At 40.7% G+C, this 23,110-nt stretch overlaps 1 pseudogene; it reads left to right on the top strand.

Moving 5' to 3' along the window:
* Window positions 1–467: 467 nt before the first annotated feature.
* On the top strand, window positions 468–15,562 carry LOC138834540 (chromodomain Y-like protein; annotated as a pseudogene).
* Window positions 15,563–23,110: the final 7,548 nt, after the last annotated feature.

The raw sequence follows: 23,110 nt of genomic DNA, 5'->3' as shown, positions 1-23,110 counted from the left end.
TTTATGTTACTATAATGGGACCAGAGTGTAAAGTGGCACCACCATACCAGGCCATGGCCTGACAAGAACAGACATTCTTGCATTGGAGAGATATCTTTTGACCACTTTGGCCATGTTAATGATATTTCCTTATGCTGTTTCCTTTTTCCTTCCAACTTGTCATACCTATAGCAGATCCTGTCCAGGAGACCCATTCTCTCTAATCTTATTCTCTAAAAGTCTCCTAGTTTATAGCTGCACATATCCTAGACCAAAAAAGTAGGGGGTAGATACTCTGTCAGACATAGATTGAAACTGAAAGGTATCTTTAAAGTAGACTTTGACAAGGTTCTGGTATTGACAGTCTTGTGTTGATATGTGCTGTGATTGCAACCAGCTTCTGGTCTAATTCTGAGATGACAGTGGGAGAGAAATGGTGATAGGACATTATGGACCACTATGGTTTCAAACCCTTCACAGGTACATCTCCATTCATGGATGTGCTATCAGCCAACATACAGATGTCTGTTAAAGGGGTGATGGCTGGGAAAAGGAAATTTATTGGCCACAGATGAGACCAGCCTTTGGACAAGTGGTTGCATTTCAGTGTGAGGCAAAGAGTGCCTACCTATACAGAGATATTTTTCAGGAAGCAAGATGATTCACTCACATCTTCTTATCCACAAAATAATCTGAGAATAACTCTGGAATCCCAGAGGTGAGAGTCATGTGCTTTGCGTTTCTACACGACTGCTTTGCTTCATGGCTCTTTATGCTCTTCTGAAACCTCCTTCTGAGCTGGCCCACAATGTGCCCAGGAGGCAGGAATCAAAGGGGACTTGGAAGCTTGGCTGCTAATCACTCTGGCCACACTGACTTGGGGCTGTAGGCATGTGCTGGGCATCTGCTCTATTCTAATGGTATGGGCTCCAGTGGGAGCTTTGGTTCTTACCAGGAGAAGGTAACAGTGCCTCTGTTTTTGAGCCATCTCCCAGGTCAGGATGTCTTTATCTGCAAAGGCTTGAGCTTTGCCATATCTCTCATCATGACAGGTTTCTTTCTTTCTTTCTTTCTTTCTTTCTTTCTTTCTTTCTTTCTTTCTTTCTTTCTTTCTTTCTTTCTTTCTTTCTTTTTTCCTTCCTTCTTTCTTTTTCTTTATTTTGTTGGTCATGGGACTTGAACTCTAGGCCTAGGGGCTGTCTCTCTGTTCTTCAGCTCAAGTATAGCTCTCTATCACTTGAGCCACAGTGCCACTTCCAGTTTTCTGGTGGTTTCTTGGAGATAAGTGTCTCAAGGCCTATCCTTCCCAAGCTGGTTTTTTACTGGCATACTCAGATCTCTGCCTCCTGAGTAGCTGGGTTTATAGTCAAGGGCCACTGGCGCCCAGTTTGACAGGTTAATTGTTTGCTAAACATAACAATGGCTGCATTCTGTCCTGGGAAAAGTTTCCCTATCATCCTACAACACTGATGGTCTTAGTGTTGTGGCAGAGCACACAGCAAGGGGGCTTTCTATGTATGCATATTGACTAATACCTGAAAAGGCAGCTTGCAAAGGCCAAGGAGATTGTTGTTGAAGAGATTGTTTTTCAAAAGCCCCTAGTGCTAGGAAGGCTCTGGAAATGCATACATCTCAACTTGCACTGGGCATTTCCAAATTTTAAGTTCTAGTGTTGTTTCTTTTCCTTTGTACACAGCTTGAGTAGGTTGTTCCAGACAAGGAAAGCTACCTACAGAAGGTCTGTGTGCTAGCTACACTCATACAGAACAAGCAGTTCAGGGCTTGATTTTTGGTACATTTTTAGACTGCAATCTCTTCACTGGTGAGGTTTTTTAATGTTTCCAAGATCATTTTAAATGATTTTTTGCCCTCTCACCATATCATTTAGGTTTCTATCCTAAGCTAAATTAGCAACAACAATAACAAAAACAACAGACTGGACTCACTTGTAAAGTAGTTTAAAGTGCCACCTGCTGTTCAAACTGCAGAAATACCCATTTCTTGTAACCTTCAGAGAAACAAAGGCTTTCTTTTTATTATTATGATTATTATTGTGAAAATACCATACAGAGGGGTCTTTAAAATGCTTATAGTAGTCTGTACCCAAAGTGGTCCTTATCATTGGAACTTATGGTGACTTCCTGGTGATAAAAGAAGTCCTGAGTGCCCTGAAAACAGCCACTGCCAATGACAGCAGGTCTATCTCAGTGCACCCGGCAGCATCTTCTATTGTGGCCTGGACTTAATTTACTTCATAGACCATCTCACCGATGATAGAAAGAGAAAAGGCACCAAGATGGCAGATGCAATCAGGTTTGCAGAGCCAATGTGTTTGCATCGGGGTTGGGGTTAGTTTTCCAAGTACTAGAACTGAAGATCACAGCCCTGCATAGGCTTCAATGTCAGTCATTTAAGTCAATTGACTCAATTAACTCATCTGCTCTTTCTATGAGTCTGACATTAATGACTGCTTATCAGAGGCCAACAACTGAAACCCAGCAAGTGCTCGGCATGTTGGCTAAGAGTGCTGTATAGATAATGTACAGCTGCATGGTACTTGTGCTGTACACTTCTCCTATGCTTCCCCGAATTCTAAATATTTCTAGTAGAGAGGAAAAAAGCTGAATCAGCTAATGAACACATCTTACATCTGTTGGGTTGTTTTAATAGTATTATGGTTTGATTGGACTCAAAGCCTCATACATGCTAGGCATGCATTCTACCACACCTCCTGCCCCCATCTTGCTTTAAGTATTTTAAGTAATTTTTGGGCTTTGCTCTTCCCTCACATACACCTCCCACAGAGCTGGGATTTCAGGAATGAACCACCTAGCCAGAATAATTTGTTGAGATAAGGTCTGCTTGCTAAAACTTTGCCTAGACTAGCCTTGGATCTCAGTCCCCCCCATCTCTGTTATTCCCCAAAATAACATACCTATGGTTTGAAATATTATAATCCCATTATTATTCTGAGTTCTCAGATGTGGTGCTAGAAGGCATTGCCTTCTTACTTGACTTGAAATTATAAACCTTCATCAGTGGACATAATTCTGCTCTAGACTATCAGAACCTCATATCAAAGTGTAGACACTGCTCATTGTTAAATCATAGTTCAGGATATGTTGCATGTCTTTAAGCCTCACTTTTTACACACACACACACACACACACACACACACATATGCACACACATACACACAAACACACACACATACCATTGTCTTCAGTGGTGACTTTGTACATCTTCTGTGAGACCACCTGAGTCCTCTCTTATGTATCTTAGAGCTTTTCTTACCAATCTTGCTGCTCTCCAGTCTTCTCCCTCCTCAGGTGTCCAGTCTCTGCCCTTGACAGTGGCTGAGGCTTGTAGTACTGGGATTAGAGAAAGAGAAAAGATAGATACAGATATTTAAGTAGAAACCTCATCTCATGCACTTTTAGGTGATTTTAGATGATTGTTTTCATCAGATCCTCACTCCTATTACTTCTCCCAGCCTCCCTATGCCATGTCCTTCTCCTAGATCCCACAGAAGGCTCAGCTGATATTATAGGAAACTGAAACATTGTGCTTCTGTGAAACCTGCATTGCTGCTGCTTTGAGTAAACGTATTTTTATCAGCGATAATTTTGCTTAATGGAATATGGGAGAATCAGAAAAAACTACTTATTTAAAGCAGTTTCACTTAACCTTTCTCTTACTCAGTTTATTTAAATTAACTTTATATGCCTATGAGGGACATAACACAAAACAATATTTCTATGTATTGTATTTTTGCTTGTTTCTGTGGTATCATGACTCAAATTCCTTAAACTTTTTGAGGCAAAGATCTTCATTGTGGCAAATATTCAGAATGGAAGGAAAGGGAAGTGATAATGGAGATCAATTAACATCTTACATCATCCACTGTCCAGGGCTGCTATTTCCACTATTGGAATTGATGATACCCAGTTTGCAGATTCATTGTCATCAAATGGCCCTTACATCATTGATAAAACTGAGTATCTTGGGTTCCCTTTATAGCATTGGACTTTTGATGTCTGCATACTATGTGTCTGAAGGACCCAAGAGCAAGCTTATCTCCACAGAAGTGAGGTCTCCTCTCATGATAGAGTGAGATAATGTGCAGACTTTCCAAAGGAAGAGGCTATTACTCAGCACTCCTATATTACAGGATTTGGAGAGAGAACAAACCCGTAAACTGGCCCTAGAACTTGACCTCTTCCTACTCATTCCTTTCTTCTTCAGATAATAAAGCTGAGTAAGCTGAGAAAGGAAGCACACTACCTCCTAATTCAAATTTTGTTGTCTGGTTTCCCCAGACAATTCCTACACCCTTCCTTGAGGGTTTGACCTAATATCTGATCTTGTCAAGTGTCTTCTCAGAAGGAATTCTATTGAATAATAATGTCTTCAAAAACTAACTTTGTGGAAAATCTTTCCTTCCCTTCCATATCTAAGACAGCCTTTAACTCAGTTCACAGATAATCCAGTGGGAACAAATACAAATTGAGTATGCTGCATTGTACACCTATTAATGTTTATGGGCTTTAATATTAAGTTTTAAAAGATAAGTATAAAAACCAGGGGCCTGCTGGTTCATGCCTGTAATCCTAGCTACTCAGGGGGATGAAATCTGAGGATTGCAGTTTGAAGCCAGCTGAGACAAGAAAGTCCATGAGACTCTTATCTCCAATAAACTACTAAGAAAAAGCTGGAAGTGGTGTTGGGATTTAGTTGGTAGAACACTAGCCTTGAGCACAAAGAGGCTCAGAGACAGTGCACAGGCCCTATGTTCAAGCCCAATGGCTAGCAAACACAACCGCATGTATACTTAACAAAACTGTACACATTTCCTCTTTAGGTCCATCATGATCTCCTACCACTAGCCACACTGCCGCTGGATTTTTGTAGTTCATGATCATACAGCTTTGTGGACTGGAGAGGTCTCTCCTGACAGGTCATTTCTACAAAGATTTGGTGGGTGGCTGTTTTAACAAACTGAGTTTCTGTTCAACTCATGTTTACAAATGAGTTTACACATCATCATTGCACCCTTCCTCTGAGCAGGGCTGCTGATGAATTTAGCATGGACCTCTGAAATAGAGACATAATTTTATTTGACATTATTATCATTCCAGGCAAAAATTGAAATTCCAGTTATAAAACAATGTATCAATCCTATTGAAATCCTGGTATTGATTTTCCTCAAAGACTTTGAAACCAGAATTTTTTTTAATCTTGAAAATGTAGTACAGAGGGGTTACAATTACACGAGCAAGGTAATGAGTACATTTCTTTTTTTGGGGGGTGGGGAGTCCGGTCATGGGCCTGAACTCTGGGCCTGGTCGCTGTCCCTCAGCTCTTCACCTCAAGGCTAGCACTCAACCACTTGAGCCACAGCACCACTTCCAGCTTTTTATTTCTGCTTCTGTGGTGTTGAGGAATCAAACCCAGAGCCTCATGCATGCAAGGCAATCTCTGTACCACTGAGCCACCTTCCCAGCCCAAATGAGTACATTTCTTATCAAGCATTGTTCCCTCCTCCTTTGTTTCCCCTTACCATCCCTTCCCATCTCCCTCCCCATACCATGCCAGAGTTGTAAAATTCATTTTTTGACATAACGTCTTGTACATCTCATTGTTGCAATGGGTCCACCTGTATCCCTGTTTAAACAATTTGTTTTTTCCCTTCCCCTCCACAAATTATAGCAACATCAAATACAGTGAAAACAGGGATTATACTGAGGAGGAGGGACATAAAAAACCACAAAACAATCATCTTATAAATATGTTTAAAACAATAGCAAGAAAGAAAAAATATGAGTCCTTATCTTGGGATTCATTTCACCTAACATCAACTCCTCTGAACATTTCTGCTTGTCTCAGACATATACTAGTCATTGCAAATAAGGGAAACCATGGGACCTGTGTTTCTTTGGGCTTGAGATGAGAATTTTTTATGTATGTACAAATATATCATGGGAGAAGCATGGAATCATGGACAGTTTTTTTATTCTTATGTTTTCATGTACCACAGCTTTATTGTTAAACTCCATTGTGAGCTTTCGAATAATGCCTTGGGCCATCTCATTTAGAAACCTTAGATATTAGTGTGGCTTATTCTTTTAAAGGATCAATTCTTGCATAATGCAAAACATTACTTACCTTGGGGGCAATTGGCAAGGCTGAGATGAGGTTGGCCTCACCTAATGTACTACACCTCACACCAGTTGCTGGAATCTGCTGCATCTGCAAGCCCTGTTCTCCTGTGTTCCTTACAAACCTCCCAACCTCCCTCCTTACAATATAATCTAGCTGGAAGCAGTGACTCACATCTGTAATTCTAGCTACTCAAAAGTCTGAGATACATCCAGAGGATTTGTGTTAAGACCAGATCAATTAGAAAAGTCTGTTAAAGTTGAGCCTCCAATGATTAGTACAAACAGGACTGAAAGTGTGATTCAAGTATTCAAGTGCCAGCCAACTAAGCAGAAGACCCTGAATTCAACTGCAGGACTTGCACAGGGGTGGGGGGGAAGGGAGGGGGAGGGGAGATGCAGCACTATATTCCATCTTGATAGTATTCAGAGGATGAGGAACTAGTAGGAAGTGCCTCAATAGCTGTTGTCAGTCAAGCTCTGGCTTAGAACTCTGTATATGAAAAGTTTTAGTTATTCTTCAAAGGTCAGGCTCAAACTACCTATAAAGAATCACTTTATATGTATGTAGGTATAAGTTTATGCTTTGATCTACTCTGTGAAATCAGAACAAGAGACTACCTCTGAAAACAGAATCAGCTGTATGGTGGGGAGGAAGAAGCAGATTCCCTATATAGTATAGCATCAACCTCCCTGGAACTACAAAGCCTATAAAACAAACTCCAGCACAGCATTGGTTGTGTTTTATGGCAAGGTCTTGTCCCCTGCAAAGGCCTCCCTCTCCCATGTCTGCTTTGCTCTCCAATTTCCTGTGGCAGTAGCATCCAACAACACATAATGGGATACAGGCATTGAGATGCTTGTTGATCTTTATTTCCAACCTTATGTCTTAAATTAGCTTATCTCCATGTCCATAAGTTAATTTAGTCCAGTTTATAAGACCTTAGAAAATACGTGTTTCCAATTCAATGTGTAAAGTCTCCTTGCAGGGGCAGGTTATATCCCTTAGTCAATAACCCTTCAGTCAGTACCAGACAATCTTAGTGCCAAGTTCACTCTGAATTTTCCCTTTTCTTGGATACAAGAACTCCCTAAAGTCAGTATGATCCTTGGGTCTTCAAAGAGAGAAAGTTGGAAATGCTATATGCAATAGTCAGAGTGGCCAAGAGCCACTGTAAATATGAAAGCCCTTCTGGCTATGTCACCTACAACTGGTGGTAGCAGCGACACCTGTGTAATATCCAGGCTGTAGGTAAGCCTTTACAATCTGCAGCAGGTAGATCCACAATCTACCTTTTCTGGGAGGAGGCTTTTTAAGAAATCTTAATTTTTATGATTTGCATAGTTTCTGCTTGGCAACTTCCAATCTAGAATAGATTTTTGTCATCTGCTCACATATGCAATGTTTTTACTTGTTCCCTCTGTACTTTTTTAACTTTAGAAACTTAGTGAATACTTTCATCCAGTTTAAGAAGCCTAATTTTGTAGCAGTAAAAGGCCCAGCCATTGGACTAGGAGCATCCACATGGCCTCTTTGTGATGTGGTTTGGACCAAGGAAAAGGCTTGGTTCCAAACACCTTGTACCCCCGTAGGACAGAATCCAGATGGCTGCTCTACTGATATCTTTCCCAAGGATATGGGAGGCACATCTGTGAGCACCTTGGTTAAAAACTTATTTTAGACAATGTCCTAAGAACCTGTGCTTTGGGTGTTGTTTCACTCAGGGTATCTTGTGTGTTCTCTGGGGACATTTCATCAAACCCACTTGGTTCATGTAGTGCTGTAATACTTCCCAGGAGAAGGCCTTTCCTCCCATGAGGAGCCTCCAGATTTACCTAAATCACACTGATACCCAGTTTTCAATCAAGAATTTTCTTTTACTTCACTTTAAAAGCTGCCCTTTTAAAGTGGCAGTGGGATGCCATGCACTAGTGGCTCACACACTAGCCTTTTGGGAGGCTGATACCAGAATTGCAGTTTGAAGCCATTGTAGGCAGAGAAACCCAAGAGATTCTTATTGCAATTAGCCTGGAAAAAGCCACTAGGGATCAGTGGCTGGAATGGTAGAGTGCCAGCTTTGAACAAAAAAGAGCTAGGTTAAGAGCCAAAGGCCCTGAGTTCAAGTCCTATTATACACAATATCCCCCGCACCCGTACCCACACACCTTCCCCAACAAACACACAAAAGCAATTAGGGAGCAAACTTGCACAAATAAAAGAAGCAGGGAGAGGGGTTCAGTATAATTTTGTGGTTCATTTTTTCAATATTTAAATTGGTCCATTCATGATGAGAGATTGTGTTTGTGTTTTCTCAATTACATATACCTTGTTCCTTAGTTCTAGAGACAGACTGAGAGTGTTGGCAGAGAGGAGAATCCACAAAGATTGAATTCTGTTGAAGAGAGGGACTGGATGTCAGATTGTATAGGGGACAAGTGCAACTCCTCCAGCTCCACCACTGAGTGTCCCATAGTTTGACCTGGCCAATTGGCATGATGCTGTCTTTGTACCCATCAGTGTGGGGAGTGCAGGAAGACAATTGTGTCATGGAAAATGACTGTAGCTGAGGGAGTTGCAGAAGGAACTGACAGCCCACAGCTGAAGTAACAGGATCTCCCTTTGGGGTTCACAGCTAAGTTTACCTCCTCATGTAGAAATATCCAGTATCCAAGGGTATCACTTCCTTGGGGAGCCTACAATGAGGGGAGATAGTACAATTTCAGGCAATCTTTGGAGCAATTAGAGTACAATGAAGAAGAAAATGTGTGTCTCCTCTCTGAAATTCCAGAGGGTAAGAGTAACTGAGGAGAGGAAGCTGTCAGTCACTGCTGAATTGGTAGGGTTGAGAAGGAAGGCACATTGGAGCTGGGAGTCACATGTGTAATCCTAACTATTTAAGATGCTAAGATTTGGATGATCATTATTCAGGGCCAGCCCAAGTCAAAAACTGGGTGACATCTCCTCTTAAGCTATCAATTAATATCAACTTCACTACAACAGGAAGCTTAAAATAGGTGAGTCCAGGCCCAGGCATGTACCTGGATAGGAAGCAAGACCATAACTAAAAAATGACCAGCACAAAATAGGAATATAGCTCACCTACCTAGCAAGTACAATACTCTGAGTTCTAACACGAGTACCATGAACAAGGTTAAGCATGGTGACCTCGGTGCCCCAGTGTGATTCACTGAGATGGCTGCAGCATCTGTTGCTCTGTAGGCTCCTGCCAAAGAGGAACAGTCCATCGACATCCCTCAATCTATGCTTACCAAGACAGCAAATGCTGAGCAGAACCCCTCACAATGGCCAAGGATGGAGGTTTAGTTGGAACTTTGGCCCCTCAAAGGAGAGGAGAGCAACGATCTGCAGGACCAGATGGACTCCTGAGTGAGAGAAGGGCAGAAGGAGGCAATGTTGAGGTTGGTACGGGGTTTGTGTTTAATGACTACTATGGCTTCAGTGGAAATGTTCTGACTTTGATTAACATGTTTTATGACATGTGAATCAAGGGAGAGCTAGGGCAGTGAGGGAAACACACTTGTGTAAATTTTCCCTAGGTTGAAACTTACTCTAAAGTCTAAGTTGTTTTTGAAAACTGAAATGTGGAGAAGTTGATAAAAGAGCACAGCTGCCCAGTACTGGCACTGTTCTCTGTAGATTTACCTGCCCTATCCATCCCTCTACTGGTGGGTACTTGTCCCCAGGGTGCCTCATACCCCATCCCAGTGTGCTGCTCAATCCAGAACAGCTGCTGTTGGGCAGGGAGGATCAGGAAGCCCTGATGCACTCATGTGCCAACAGTGCCTCCTTCCCTTGGAGGCACAACACAATCCAGAGCTCTGCAGCACCCTATCATTGCTATGAATTGGAGTCTCCAACACTTGGGCTTTGCCTGCATTATTCCCCCACACCTCCAGACCAGCCTTTTGGGGACTTCTGAGACCTGGAGGATAAGAAAGGGAGGCCTGGAGGCAGCTTCTCTTCCCATTGGAGCACTGAGTTTGCCACAAGAACCTAACAGGCTGAGAATCTTGGGAATGAACAATGCAGGGTGGCTAAACTTTGATACTCTCTGCTAACATGTCAGGCATTTACTGACATTTATATTCTAGCCCTCTGTGTCCACCAAACCATGGCCATTTGGGGTGTGTGTGTATGTCTGATAAGTCAGAAAGTGATTGCTAGCAAACAAGAATGACCAGTGCTAATGGGTTCATATGGTTGACTGTACTGGCCCTTTATGAGAGATCTCTGGTAGATCTGAATGTGATGTTGCAGTTGACAATTCTTTCCATCAACCCATCCCTCTATTTATCATTCATTTCACATCCTACTCCCTACTTTTCCAGCTCTCTGACCAGCAGTCCAGGTTAACACTCAGTACTGTTCAGCCCCAATACTTTGACATCAAGTAGATGACCAGTGCAGTCCCATTTGGGGTTATTTTCCTCTTCTTGTCACTATAGGATGATACTGTAAGGAAGTGGCCAGTCCCCTCCTTGGCTTGCATACCCACACTGTCTGACCACAACAAATCAATTTCTATAAGCTCATAAGTTCTTAGTAAGTATGAAGGTGTATTCTCAGAAATTGCATGCCACGTTTTAGGCTCCTGTCTTTCTTCACCTGTAGCCTAGCATACCTTCCTTGGGCAGATTACTGAGTTTTTCTGAAACTTTGCCAGCAATTTGAGAAGAGTAAGGGTTGGACTCAGGTCTCAGCCTCCTACTTTCCTGATATCCAGGAGTCCCACACGTACAAGAGAGTATTCTGCCCTCACCTGGGATGTCCATGTTTAGCACATGATGGTATCGCATCAGGTCCCATAGTGGTCCACCTGGCATTGAAATGCTTTTTTGTCCATTTTACTATGCTGTGTCCACCTATCCCTACCTGATTAAGGGTAGATCTTTAAGCTCATTGTGAGTTATTACTGAAGAAGCTGACTTGCTAGCAATTAAATGCTAATCTACCACTAAAGAATCCTTATTTCCAGGAAAATGTTAAGATCATTGTAAACAATAATCTGGGGGAATGTGTGGAGGTGCAATGGTATGGGAGGATGAGGGTCAACTAGAGGAAAGACTAAGTAAATATGGATAGGTAAACACCATCTAACCAAATGGCATTTTGGAAGTGGAATCTTTGTAATGAATGTTGACAGTGGTAGAATTCTTGATGGTTCATTGTGTTTGGAAAGATAAAAATTAGTTTGAAGTCTCTGCAACATAAGCACGTGCAACTTAATATTATCAGTGTACACAACAAGTGCATGAGTACGTGAAGTTGTACACATACACACACATACACAAAGTTGGAATTGAAGAGATGTTATTAGTACAGACCTGGGACTAAAGGACCTGTGCTACAAGCAGCACAAGGTGACCTATACTATGACAGCTCTTGCTCATATTGTATGCTCACCGTAAGCCATACTTCCAGACCTTCTTTTGCGATTATTTTGAAGGTGGGATCTCAAGACTTTTCTGCTTAGGCTGGTCTCAGAGCCACCATCCTCCAGATTTAAGCCTACCTATTAGCTAAGATCACAGGTATGAGCCACAAATCCTGGCCCACTGCTTGTGTGTTTAAGTGGAAAATGGTTAACAGGGGGCTGGGAAGGTGGTTCAGTGGTAGAGTGCTTGCCTTGCATGCATGAGGCCCTGGGTTCGATTCCCCAGCACGACATAAGCAAAAAGAAAAAAGCCAGAAGTGGCTCTGTGGCTCAAATGGTAGAGCACTAGCCTTGAGCTGAAGAGCTGAGCGACAGCGCCCAGGCCCAGAGTTCAGGCCCTACAACCGGACCAAAAAAAAAAAAGAAAGAAAGAAAAGAAAAGAAAAGAAAATGGTTAACAGCCTTGAATCAGTCATGTCATTCACACTCTTGGCAAAATTCAGGAACTCCTTTTATTGTCTTGCACATCCAGTCATTTGGAAAAGTGAAAAGCACAAGTCAGGAAAGACTCCCTAGTAAAAAACAGATGTGTATGGAGCTAGCTGGGAAGATGGACCACCATGACAGTGTGCTGGCTAGAGACAGATGGCTCCAGTTAGACCAGATGGAGAGAACCAGATAAGGGCATGAATAGAATGTAATGGAAGAGAACGATGTTAGAGCTATTGGCTGACTTTCAAAGGGCAGAAAACAAAAAGAAGTAATGAGACTAGGCATGGTGGTACATGCCTATGATCTGCATACAAAGGTAGCTTAGCCCAAAGTCCTACTTAGATTAGACCCTATCTCAAAAAAGAGAAGTTACTGAGAGAACAGAGTGGAACCACTATCACTGAGTTATCTGGACCTGAACATATTGGCATATACTATTGAGAATATACTTCTATTGGCTAGCAGGACTAGGCTGTGGCTTCCCTACTATATGTTGAGAAAGAAAATGATGCTCTAAGATGGGAAAATGCAGTGGTCCTAGGGCCCTTCTCCTTTATCCACTCTCACTTGTCTGCCTTGAAGAACTGACTTAATATAAAGAACAAGGTTTAGTGAGATTTCTGATAAATGTTTACTTATAGTAGATCCTTTTCCCCCAAGGACAGGCTGCTTAGTCAACCTGTGGATTAGCAGAACATTCCACACTCTTCAGATGCTTATGATCTGTCCAAGACTGTGCTCAAATGCCATCCTCACTTAGGGTGATGTTCAGAACCTTGCAAGGCTTTCTGCTGAGGAACAGGTCCCCTGCCACTGTGTTCATCCTTCTTGCCTCTCTTGAAGGGTGGTGAGTCAGCCATACCTGTGCCCTCCAGCATTAGTTCGTGTGCTATGTGCACTGCGTGGAAGTAAAAAAGCAGTGGAAACTGTAGTGTCCTGTGGGCAATTTTCATGAAGATTTAATCTCTTGAGAAGGGAGACTCTACCCACTGCTTGTTTACCTGAAGCCCAGAAGCTCTGGGTCTGATTTTCAGCACTGCCAGGGAAACACAGAAGGAAGTCATCATTTCGACCCATTCTCCTCTCCTCACCCTGCATGAGCATCTGGGAGCCTGTTGTTGGAATGGTAAATCCAGACACTTTCCTCTGAAACCAAAATGAAAACCTGGGACAAAATTAAAGTCAGTGTAAAGTGATGTATCGATTTATACACTATTACATGTTGTAAAAACAAAAGGATGTTCACTTCCTTCATGCAGTCATTCGAAGTCATGTGTCAGACTCACTCAGCATGGCAATAATTTTGGGAACATCAAAGTCCTGGCTGCTTTGTCTCTTATAGTTATATCCACATGGTGAAATTTGATATCCAGCAGTAATAGCTCAGCCATTAGAACATGGGCTCTGTCTCAGGAACAAGTCACTTTTTGTAACTCAGAGAGGAAAAGAAACCCCAGACAGCCATTCTATGCCTGGCTCACTTCCATAAGATTAACAATTACTTGGCCTTATTTATGGCTCATTTTCTTGCATATGAAGAGTTCACACATGGGAGCTGACTTTAGAGGACAGAGTGCAGATAAAGGAAGTTAAAACAATAACCTCAAACACAAAGTAGACCTTTTCTAGTTCACATTTTTGGAGTCCATATGATTCTGAATGAGGTTATGTCTTTCTCATAATAGCTCAACCCATCTGCCCATTGGATCATGACTCTACACAATTCATAATTAGTGTCTACTAGCACATGTGCCACAGGATCTGGGGTTTGTGAGTAACCATCCTCATTGTTGACATTGGGGGATGAGGCTTCCTCTGTCTGCTTGCATCATGTTTCACATCTCAACACTCTCCTTCCTTTCAGGCCAATGAAATGATGCTCAGTGGTTGGAAGCTGACCTCACAGGAGACTTGTGGCAAAGGCCTGGTCTCCCAGGTTTCTGGCCAGGGAAGTCATGGTTCTAGTCATGGAGCTTGCCTCCTGTAATACAGTTGCTCATGTAGTTGTTTCTTTTACATGTTAGTTTTTTAAAAAATAAAATATTGGGTTGGGAAGGTGGCCTAGTGGTAGAGTGCTTGCCTAGCATGCATGAAGCCCTGAGTTTGATTCTTCAGTAACCACATATCCAGAAAAAGCTGGAAGTGTTGCAGTGGCTCAAGTGTTAGTATGCTAGCTTTAAGCAAAAAATGCTTAGGGACAGTGCACAGGCACTGCGTTCAGGCCCCAGGAATTGCAAAAGTGAACAAATTGTCGATCAGCTTTTACCACTTCAGGCCATAAAAAAGGGTAACAAGGCTCAGGACTGTTGCTACAAGAGTTCATGTCTTCCCACAAACAGAGGGATAAGGCTCCTGTCTCTCACTTTCCAGTACCCAGAAAACCCTAAAATGGTGAATGGATCAATAAAATGTGGTATACATGTATGAGGTTACATATATATATATATATATATATATATATATATGTATGTATGTATGAGGTTACATACATACATATATATATGTATGTATGTATGAGGTTACATACATGTATACCACATTTTATATACATATATGTATATATAGATATAAATATATATACATATATGTGTGTATATGTACATATATACATATATACATATATAAATGTATGTATGAACACACACACACACACACACACACACACACACACACACACACACAAACAGAGAGAAATCCCACTCATCCGTCAGAGAGCATGATAGACTACCATTTGTAATAATGTGTAAAGACTGGGAAAGAATTATATTATGGGAAGTAATCCAGACCCAGAGAACACAAGCTGCATGGTTTCCCTTATTTGTGGCTGCTAGAATGTTCCAATAAACCCAAAAGCAAATACATTCAGTTGTATGCTAATAGTTACAGATGAAGTAACTGAAGTATAGTAGACTCTATGAAGAGCAGAAATAGTGTGGTATTTTTTCCTCTAAAGAAATGTTTAATGGTCTGCCAAGAAAACAAAAACTCTCAAAGTTTGTCTGGCAATCCATTCACTTGTTAATAACTTAGTAATTAAGGATGCTCTCACCAGAGTGGGCAAGAGTAAACGTAGTAGTCAAACACATTTTAGTGACTAAAATTCCAAAGCTTACCTACATCACAAATAAATGTATCATGTTTAAAATTTTAATCTATTTCTATTTCCTGACTTGCCACACCAAGAATTATTGTCTTACAAGGGAATATGAAAATAAAAACATCCATTTGTGGAAATGAACATGAGATTAGTTGTTCTTTCTTAGAAGTTTGTCTCAATGAAAACAAAGAATTAAACTTAAATGCTGAGGAAAATAAATGTTATTACTTCATTATACCATAAAAGAATGTAAACTGTGAGCAAGGTAAATATGACAGGCAAAAATAAGGCAAATAATAGAGTTTCAGTGAAGTAAATTTCTTTTTTCTCATTGCTATCTAAAACTCTCCATCTCTGTGTTCTTCTAGTACACAGCTGAGAATCTTGCAGACCTCTTAAGGACCAGAGCAGAATGGACAATCTCCACACAGGCCAGATGAACACAGTGAGTTGACAAGTACCCAAGGAGTGGGTGTTTCAATATGGGAAACTGTTGGAATAATTATTGTTTCCTCATAATCCAGACAAATGTTCACGCCAAGGTCCAAAAATGTCGAAATCAGGCTTATAAAGGCCACAGGTGAAAAAGAAATAATCTAACATGAAAGTTAAATGTTTCAAACAGGAATGTGGTAATGCATGACTGTTATCCTAGAACTCCGGAATGTGAGGCAGGAGGATCTTCACTTTTAGTCCAGCTAGGCAATAAAGTCAGGTCCTGCCTTAGGAAGCTCAGGTTTCCTACTATCACTTGCCAAAGAATAACTACTTGCACTAGAAGCACCATCTGAAATTTCCATGGCACCCTCTCCATCTTCACATTCATTGCCTTTACTGGTTTCTTCTCTGTCACTGTCCATTTTCTAGTCAATCAACTGCAGTTCATCTCCCTTGGCCCTATCTTCTTTCTGTACACAAATTGTTCCTGCCAATAGTGCCAATCCCATTGTTTCTCTGTATTTTAAACAGTGTCCTATCTTCATCTGATTGATCATTTTCACTGGATCTCCATGGTATACTTGTGAGCTCAATTACTAGATGTGGTTGTTTCTTTGGTCTTGGAGATAATTCAATATTTCAATAATTCAATATTTCAGATGTCCTGAAATCCCTCTCCAAACTTGAGCCATGCTTCAGAGAGGGAAGCATCAACTGTGCCCACTCTCCTAAGACTTGTTCTTCTGACCTGTGGTGGACTCTTTTGGAAAGGATGGGTACTCTATGTCCCACTTCCCTTTCCACTTGGATCTGCTGGTGCCATCACCAGAGACATAGTATCAGCCTATGATAATAGACTTGTTTTGAGAGAATAAGACAAAAACCAATAAAGGAATCACAAGGAAAGTATATGGTGTTCAGTGTGAAAATAGAAAATTCATAGTGAAGCAAAACTTATGCAGGTCATACCTCCATTTTCAGAGGCCATGAAGGTCAAGCCATCATACTAGTTCTTCATGTCTGTGTGTAACATATATCCTCATGCTCTTCTGTGGTCATGTAGATCATACTGACCACCAGGAGTCACTGGAAGTACAGGACACATTGGTTCAGGGGTGGAGGGGTTCTCCTGGAGGCCTTTTTTGGCACTGACAGGCCAGCGATGAGGGCAAGAAGGAGGCAGCAGTAGTTGCAGGGATTACTGCCAATTATTAGATATTAAATTATGTCTCCATTTAATGATGCGTCCCAGTTGAACAATTAATAAAGCATTAATTAATAATTACTCAATATCCCATTATTGTTTATCATATATGTACATATACACGTATATATTTACATATTTTATAGAATGAGACAGATGTCTTATATAATTAAATTATGCATCATGTGTCACTACCTATAATTCGATATTTAATTATGTCTCCATGTAATTTTTATTCTGGTAATGCTTAATAAAATATTAATAAAACTTAATACACTTCCTATAATTGTTGCATCTAATTTAATCTAGAATGATTCACTAATTCAACCCTTTATCATTTATTGTAGTGACAATTATTCCACCTATGACATTTATTACATTTATGACATCCTATTACATAGCATATAGATTTGCATCCAAATTATACATCCTACCTGACACTGAGCACTTTCAAAGAAAAAGAAAACATGTCATGCTTAGCTTCTCACTCCAAGATTATACTTTTGGCAGTGCTGGGATCTAAATTCAGGGTCTAGAAGTTCATGAATGGGTGATAGTAAGCACAGCAGCCAATTCAGCTCCTAGCCAGTTTCCAGGCCCTGAAATAGAGCCCCATCTGTTGACTCAATATTGTGCTTAGTGTAGCTATTCATTAAATTTTTTGTTTCATTCATCTATTTGCCATTTATTTTATTGACTGTTATTACACATGGAATATTTATTACATTTATTACAGAGGATATAGATTTGCCTATGTATGAAACTTCACATCTGACATACAGGACTTTCACAGAAAAGGAAAACATGTGTCATCATGGGCTTCTTACTCCACGATTCAATTTTTGTGAGTGCTGGCATCTGAACTCACAGCCTACAAGGCCCAATTCATGAATGGGTGAGTGTCAGCATGCCAGCCTGGTGCATATTGAGCCCACAAGTAGTTTCCCTCACCTGAGATCGAGCCCCAGGGTTTGAAAAATAAGAACAGATTAACATGTAGATGGTAGTGCACAAATAAATATAGATCTTTATAGAGTGCCAGAGATGTCTATACAATATTCAGTTATATATGCTACATTCCTACCAATTCTTGGGTACTTATTATGCCTCCATGTAATTAATATTGTTTTCATCCTTATTGAATTATTAATTAAATCAACCACTGTCCCAAAATAATTGCATCCATGTAATTAATAGTATTCTTTTAGTGTGCCAAAAATATTCATTAAACTCCATTGGCCTCCTAAAATCACTCTAACCTTGACATTCATAACCTTCCATCAGTATTCCTATGAATAGGAACGAGACTTTTAGGATCTCCCACCATTGGTAAGGGTCAGGACCGGGCTTCCCACCCAGGGCCTATGTTGCCATGTTGGCCTATGGCTTCCCTGATAGCCCGCCAGCCTTCAGCAATGCTAGGTTACCAACACTTTTCAACTGTGTCATTCAGACCCAGGAAGGTCACCTTGCAAAGAAAACAAATGTAAAACTTGCAGCCATATGCAAGTTGCCGAGTTTTTTTTTTTTTCTAGTGTTTTTTTTTTTTTTTTTCTGTCAGCCTTTGGGGCCTAGGAACCCAGGTTTGGCTGTGGGTCCAGTGGCTGCACCCTAGCCTAGAGTGATTGAAGCTGAGGCAGAGTTGCTGCGACCTGAGTTCAAGCCCTGTGCTTGACAAAATAAAAATGCATACATATATACATACATACATACATACATACATACATACATACATACATACATACATACATATATGCATACATACATACATTAAAAATATCTAAAATATTTTTTGAGGCTCCTTGGCTTGGAATTCATGCCATTTTTTTCTGCCAGGCCTGGGATTTGAACTCAGGGTCTGGGTAAATCTGCAGCCTTGTGGGGGAAGGGGGAGGTCATCATGCTGGAAGACAAGAAAATCAGGCCTGTCTCCAGAGCCTGAATTCAAGTCCTAGCACTCGTATACATTTTAAATACATGATTTATATTTACATACACATGTTTACTGCATATTGCAGTTAGTGTAGTTATTCATTTTATTTTGTTTTATTTATTATATATTTTAGTGAGTATGATTACACATATAATATTTTTTACATCCTATTACATAGGACATAAATTTGCCTGTGTATTAGACATCATTCCTGAGACCCCGGATTTTCACCAATTAGGAAATCAAGTGGGACAATTGGCTTCTTCCATCAGGATTAAGTTTTTGGCAGTTCTGTGGTTTGAACTCTGGGCCTAAAAGGCCCACTTTATGAATGGGTCAATATTAGCACACCAGTCTGATGCAAGTGAAGTTATCGGGCAACATTGAGGACCTGAGATCAAGCCCTAGGAGTGGCCACTATATAAACACATAGATGTGTAGATTTCAGTGTATGTGTGTATTTACGTATGTATATGCATCCATAAATGTATGCAGAGACAGATAGACATTTATGTAGATTCTAGTGTATAACTCTATATAAAGTGATGTCTATATTTTACTTTTATATATTCTACTACTACCAATTATTTGGTCTAAAATTATGCCTCCATTAATTAATCACAGTACAAGACTTAATAAATATTAAATTAATCAATGACCTGTATTTATTGCATACAAACTTATAGAATGACTAGCTAATCAGTAATTCAATTAGTACATTTCAAACATCCTATTAGTGTTCCTATACATGGAACAATTTTCCTAGGATCTTCAGCAGTGTGTAGGTGCAAGTCCCAGAATCCAACTCAGGGCCTAGGTGTGTGAGTTGAGCTTCACTAACAGCCCACCAGCCTTCAGCCATGCAAGGTCACGTTCAATTTTCAAGCCAAGTCATTGAGACCCAGGATGGTCACAGTGCAAAGGAAACAAGGTAAAACAGTTATGTAAAACCTCCTGGTTTTTTCCTCCTAAATTTGTGTTGGTTTGATTTTTTTTTTTTTACCAGTGCTGGGAGTTGAACTTGGGTCCTAGGATCCCTGGATCATCTGTGGGTGTAAAAGCTGCACCCCAGCCTAGAGTAATCATGGTTTAAGGCACAATAAAATGCTTCCTTGAGCAAAAAGAGCTCAGGGAAAATGTCTAGGTTCACAGTTCAAGCCTCAAGACCTGCAACTCAAAAAAGAGCCAGTAACTCCATGTGTCTGTGTATGAATGCATGTATTTCTATTGGTGAACATCCAGATTCTCTATGAAGAAAAGCACCCAGCTAGGAAATTTGCTTTGAATAGAATGATTTCATAGCACAGAGAGGGCTTTCAAAACAGTGCATGTGCCGGGGCTCCCCTCACTGTTCCCAGTGTAGCCTGAATGTTTCTGTGCACCCCAGGCTGCTGGAGGAAGTCTGCCTCATTGTTGGAACAGGCAGACAAAAAGCCTCACTCCTGTACAGCTTTGTAACAATTCATCTGGGGGCAATTGGTGAGGATGAATGTGGGTGGGCTCTGAAGTCCAGGAGAAAAAGGTCTCTTTGTACCCCAAGGTCTTTCTCTCCCCAGTGCTGTGTTTTGACAGGAAGCTTTCATTTGTGCCACCTCCCATGGCAGGCCTGGGTGATGTCTCTGAGCTCTTCAGCTCAAGCTCTACCACTTGAGCTATAGCACTCCTTCAGGCTTTCTGGTGGTTCACTGGAGATAACCATCTCAAGGAATTTCCTGCCCAGGCTGGTTTGGAATGTGATCCTCAGCTCTCTGCCTCCTGAGTAGCTAGGATGACAGGCACGAGTCAGCAGTGCTGGCTTCCACTTCAAGTTGCTAAGTGGTGAGTAGGAGATAATAGTCTCATGGGACCTTTTGTGTCCAGGATAGTTTTGAACCCAGATCCTCAGATCTCAGCTTCCTGAGTAGGCAGGATGACAGACCTCAGCTACAGATACCTAGGGTCCTTGGCTCTACATGATAGGGCACTACCCATGAGCCCAATAGGGAAGGGTCAGTGCCTAGACCCTGAGTTCAACATTCACAACCGAGAAAAATAATCCAGGAGAAAACTCATTAGAGTTCAATACATACATAATTTTGGCCCTGACATGGGGACATATTTGAGCCTCAACTTTCTCATGTGCACAATCATCTTACTTGTGGAGCTCTTACAAGGACCAGATGAAAGAATGCACCCCATGAAGGACTCAGCACAAAACACATCATGAAGGTCTCATCACATAGCTGTATCCCATAAGCTGTCATTAGAATTAGGGTGTTTTCATCAGTATCACCATTCTTTCAGAAACATGTCACAAACTGCACAAAGTTCACATCTAATGGTTTAAAGTGGTGGGGATTTTTGTGGGGGGGGGAGTTAGCCATGGGGATTGCACTCAAAGTTGGGGCTACTGTCCTAAGATCTTTAGCTCAAGGCTAGAGCTCTAACACTTTGAGCCACAGCTCAGAGTTTCTCAGACTTCCTGCCAGGGCTGGGTTTTAAACCCACCAGTGTCAGATCTCAGACCCCGGCTATCTTAGATGACAGGAGTGAATGAGCCAGTAGCATCTGGTTCCATGGAGCTGGGTTGCAGTGGTTTATCTCTGGCTAAGTCAGGTTAGATGGCAGCTCTCAACACCAGACTGCCAGCTTGCTCTGTGGTGAGGTATTTGCAGTCCTATCCTTATATCATTGTGCTCAGAACATTCTTTTCTTTGGTGCCAGTCTTGGGTCTTGAGTAAGTGTCTAGACACAGTCCCTAAGCTTTTATGCTCAAAGCTAGTGCTCAACTGCTTGAGCGACAGCACGACTTCTGAATTTTTCTGTGCATGTGGTAGTGAGGAATAGAAACCAGGGCTTTGTATGTACTAGGGAGCACTCTACCACTGAGCCCCAGGAGTGACAAGTGTATAAACAAATAAATGTGTAGATTGGTAGATAGATAGATAGATAGATAGATAGATAGATAGATAGATAGATAGATGTATATGTATAAAACAAGAGTGATGCCTGTATATTATGAAATTGCATATATGATATTACTACTAACTATTGGCAACTAAATTATTCCTTCCTTTTTTAAGTATCATGATTGAATACATAATAAAGTAGTAATTGAAAATTAGTTAATGTAGTATAATTGTGTATAATCTTATAATATGAAAATCATACACTAACTTCTAATTTAATTGTTGCTTTTATAACATTCCATTTGTACGGATGTATCATCAGAATGTATTTCTTTGAACCTCCCACCATTCATTAGTGGCAGTCCTGGGATTTGAACTCCAGGCCTAGGTTGCCAGTTTTGGCTATGGCTTCCCTAATAGCCCACCAAACATCAGCAATGCAAGGTCATGCGCACTTTCTGGGCCTTGTCATTTAGACCCAGGATGGTCACAACACAAAGGAAAAAAATTAGTAAAACCTCCTCCTTGAACTTCTCAGTTTTATCCTTCTCCTTATTTTTTTTTTTTTTTGCCAGCCTCAGATTTGAACTCGGGTCCTAGGATCCCAGGGTCAGCTGTGGCAGAGGTGCCAAGACCTAAGTGCTTGGCCAAAAAAATAAAATAAATAAATAAATAAATAAATAAATAAATAAATAATAAGGCCCTGGCTTGGAATTTACACCATTTTTCTGGCAGGCCTGGGATTTTCACTCAGGGCCTGGGTAACTCTGTGGCATTGTCCTTGAAGATAAGAAATTCAAATCAGGTCCCAGGGCCTGAATTCAAGCCTCAGCACTGGAAAAAATAATATTCATATGTGAGATCTATTTACATACATGGGTTTACTGCGTATGACGTTTACTACCCTTATTTATTTAGTATTGTTACACATATAACACTTCATTTATTACATCATATCACCTAGATTATATTTGCATATGGATTATATATTATACTGAGACCCAGGACTTTGACACAAAAGGAAAAAAAATGTGTCAAAGTTGACTTCTTACTCCACGAATAAATATTTGGCCATGCTGGGATTTCAACTCATGGCCTACAATGCCCAATCCATAAATGGGGTCACAGTCTTAGCACACCAGCCTCCAGAAAACCGAGCTGCCAGGAAGTTCTGAAGACCTTTGATCAAGCCACAGTAGTGCCCAATATATACATTAATAGATATGTATATGTATATATGTGTGTGTGTGTATATGTATGTATATAGATATAGATATATACTGAGAGAGAGGGAATGTGATGATATTAAATTATATATATAATTATCGATTATTAGTTATTACATTATGCCACCATTTAATGAAGTATCATGGTTGAATACTTATATACACATTACTTAAAAATTAGTCAAAATCCTTCAATTAGGGGAATCATACCATGGTGCTAGAATGGAAGATATAAATCCAATAATATTTGTGTGGCATTCTAAAATAGAATCATGAATTAACTGCAAATTTAATTATTA

This window comes from Dipodomys merriami, unplaced genomic scaffold, assembly GCF_024711535.1.
Source record: "Dipodomys merriami isolate MVZ:Mamm:240054 unplaced genomic scaffold, mDipMer1.0.p SCAF_219, whole genome shotgun sequence".
Lineage (NCBI taxonomy): Eukaryota > Metazoa > Chordata > Mammalia > Rodentia > Heteromyidae > Dipodomys > Dipodomys merriami.
This window is presented reverse-complemented; position numbering and strand designations above follow the sequence as displayed.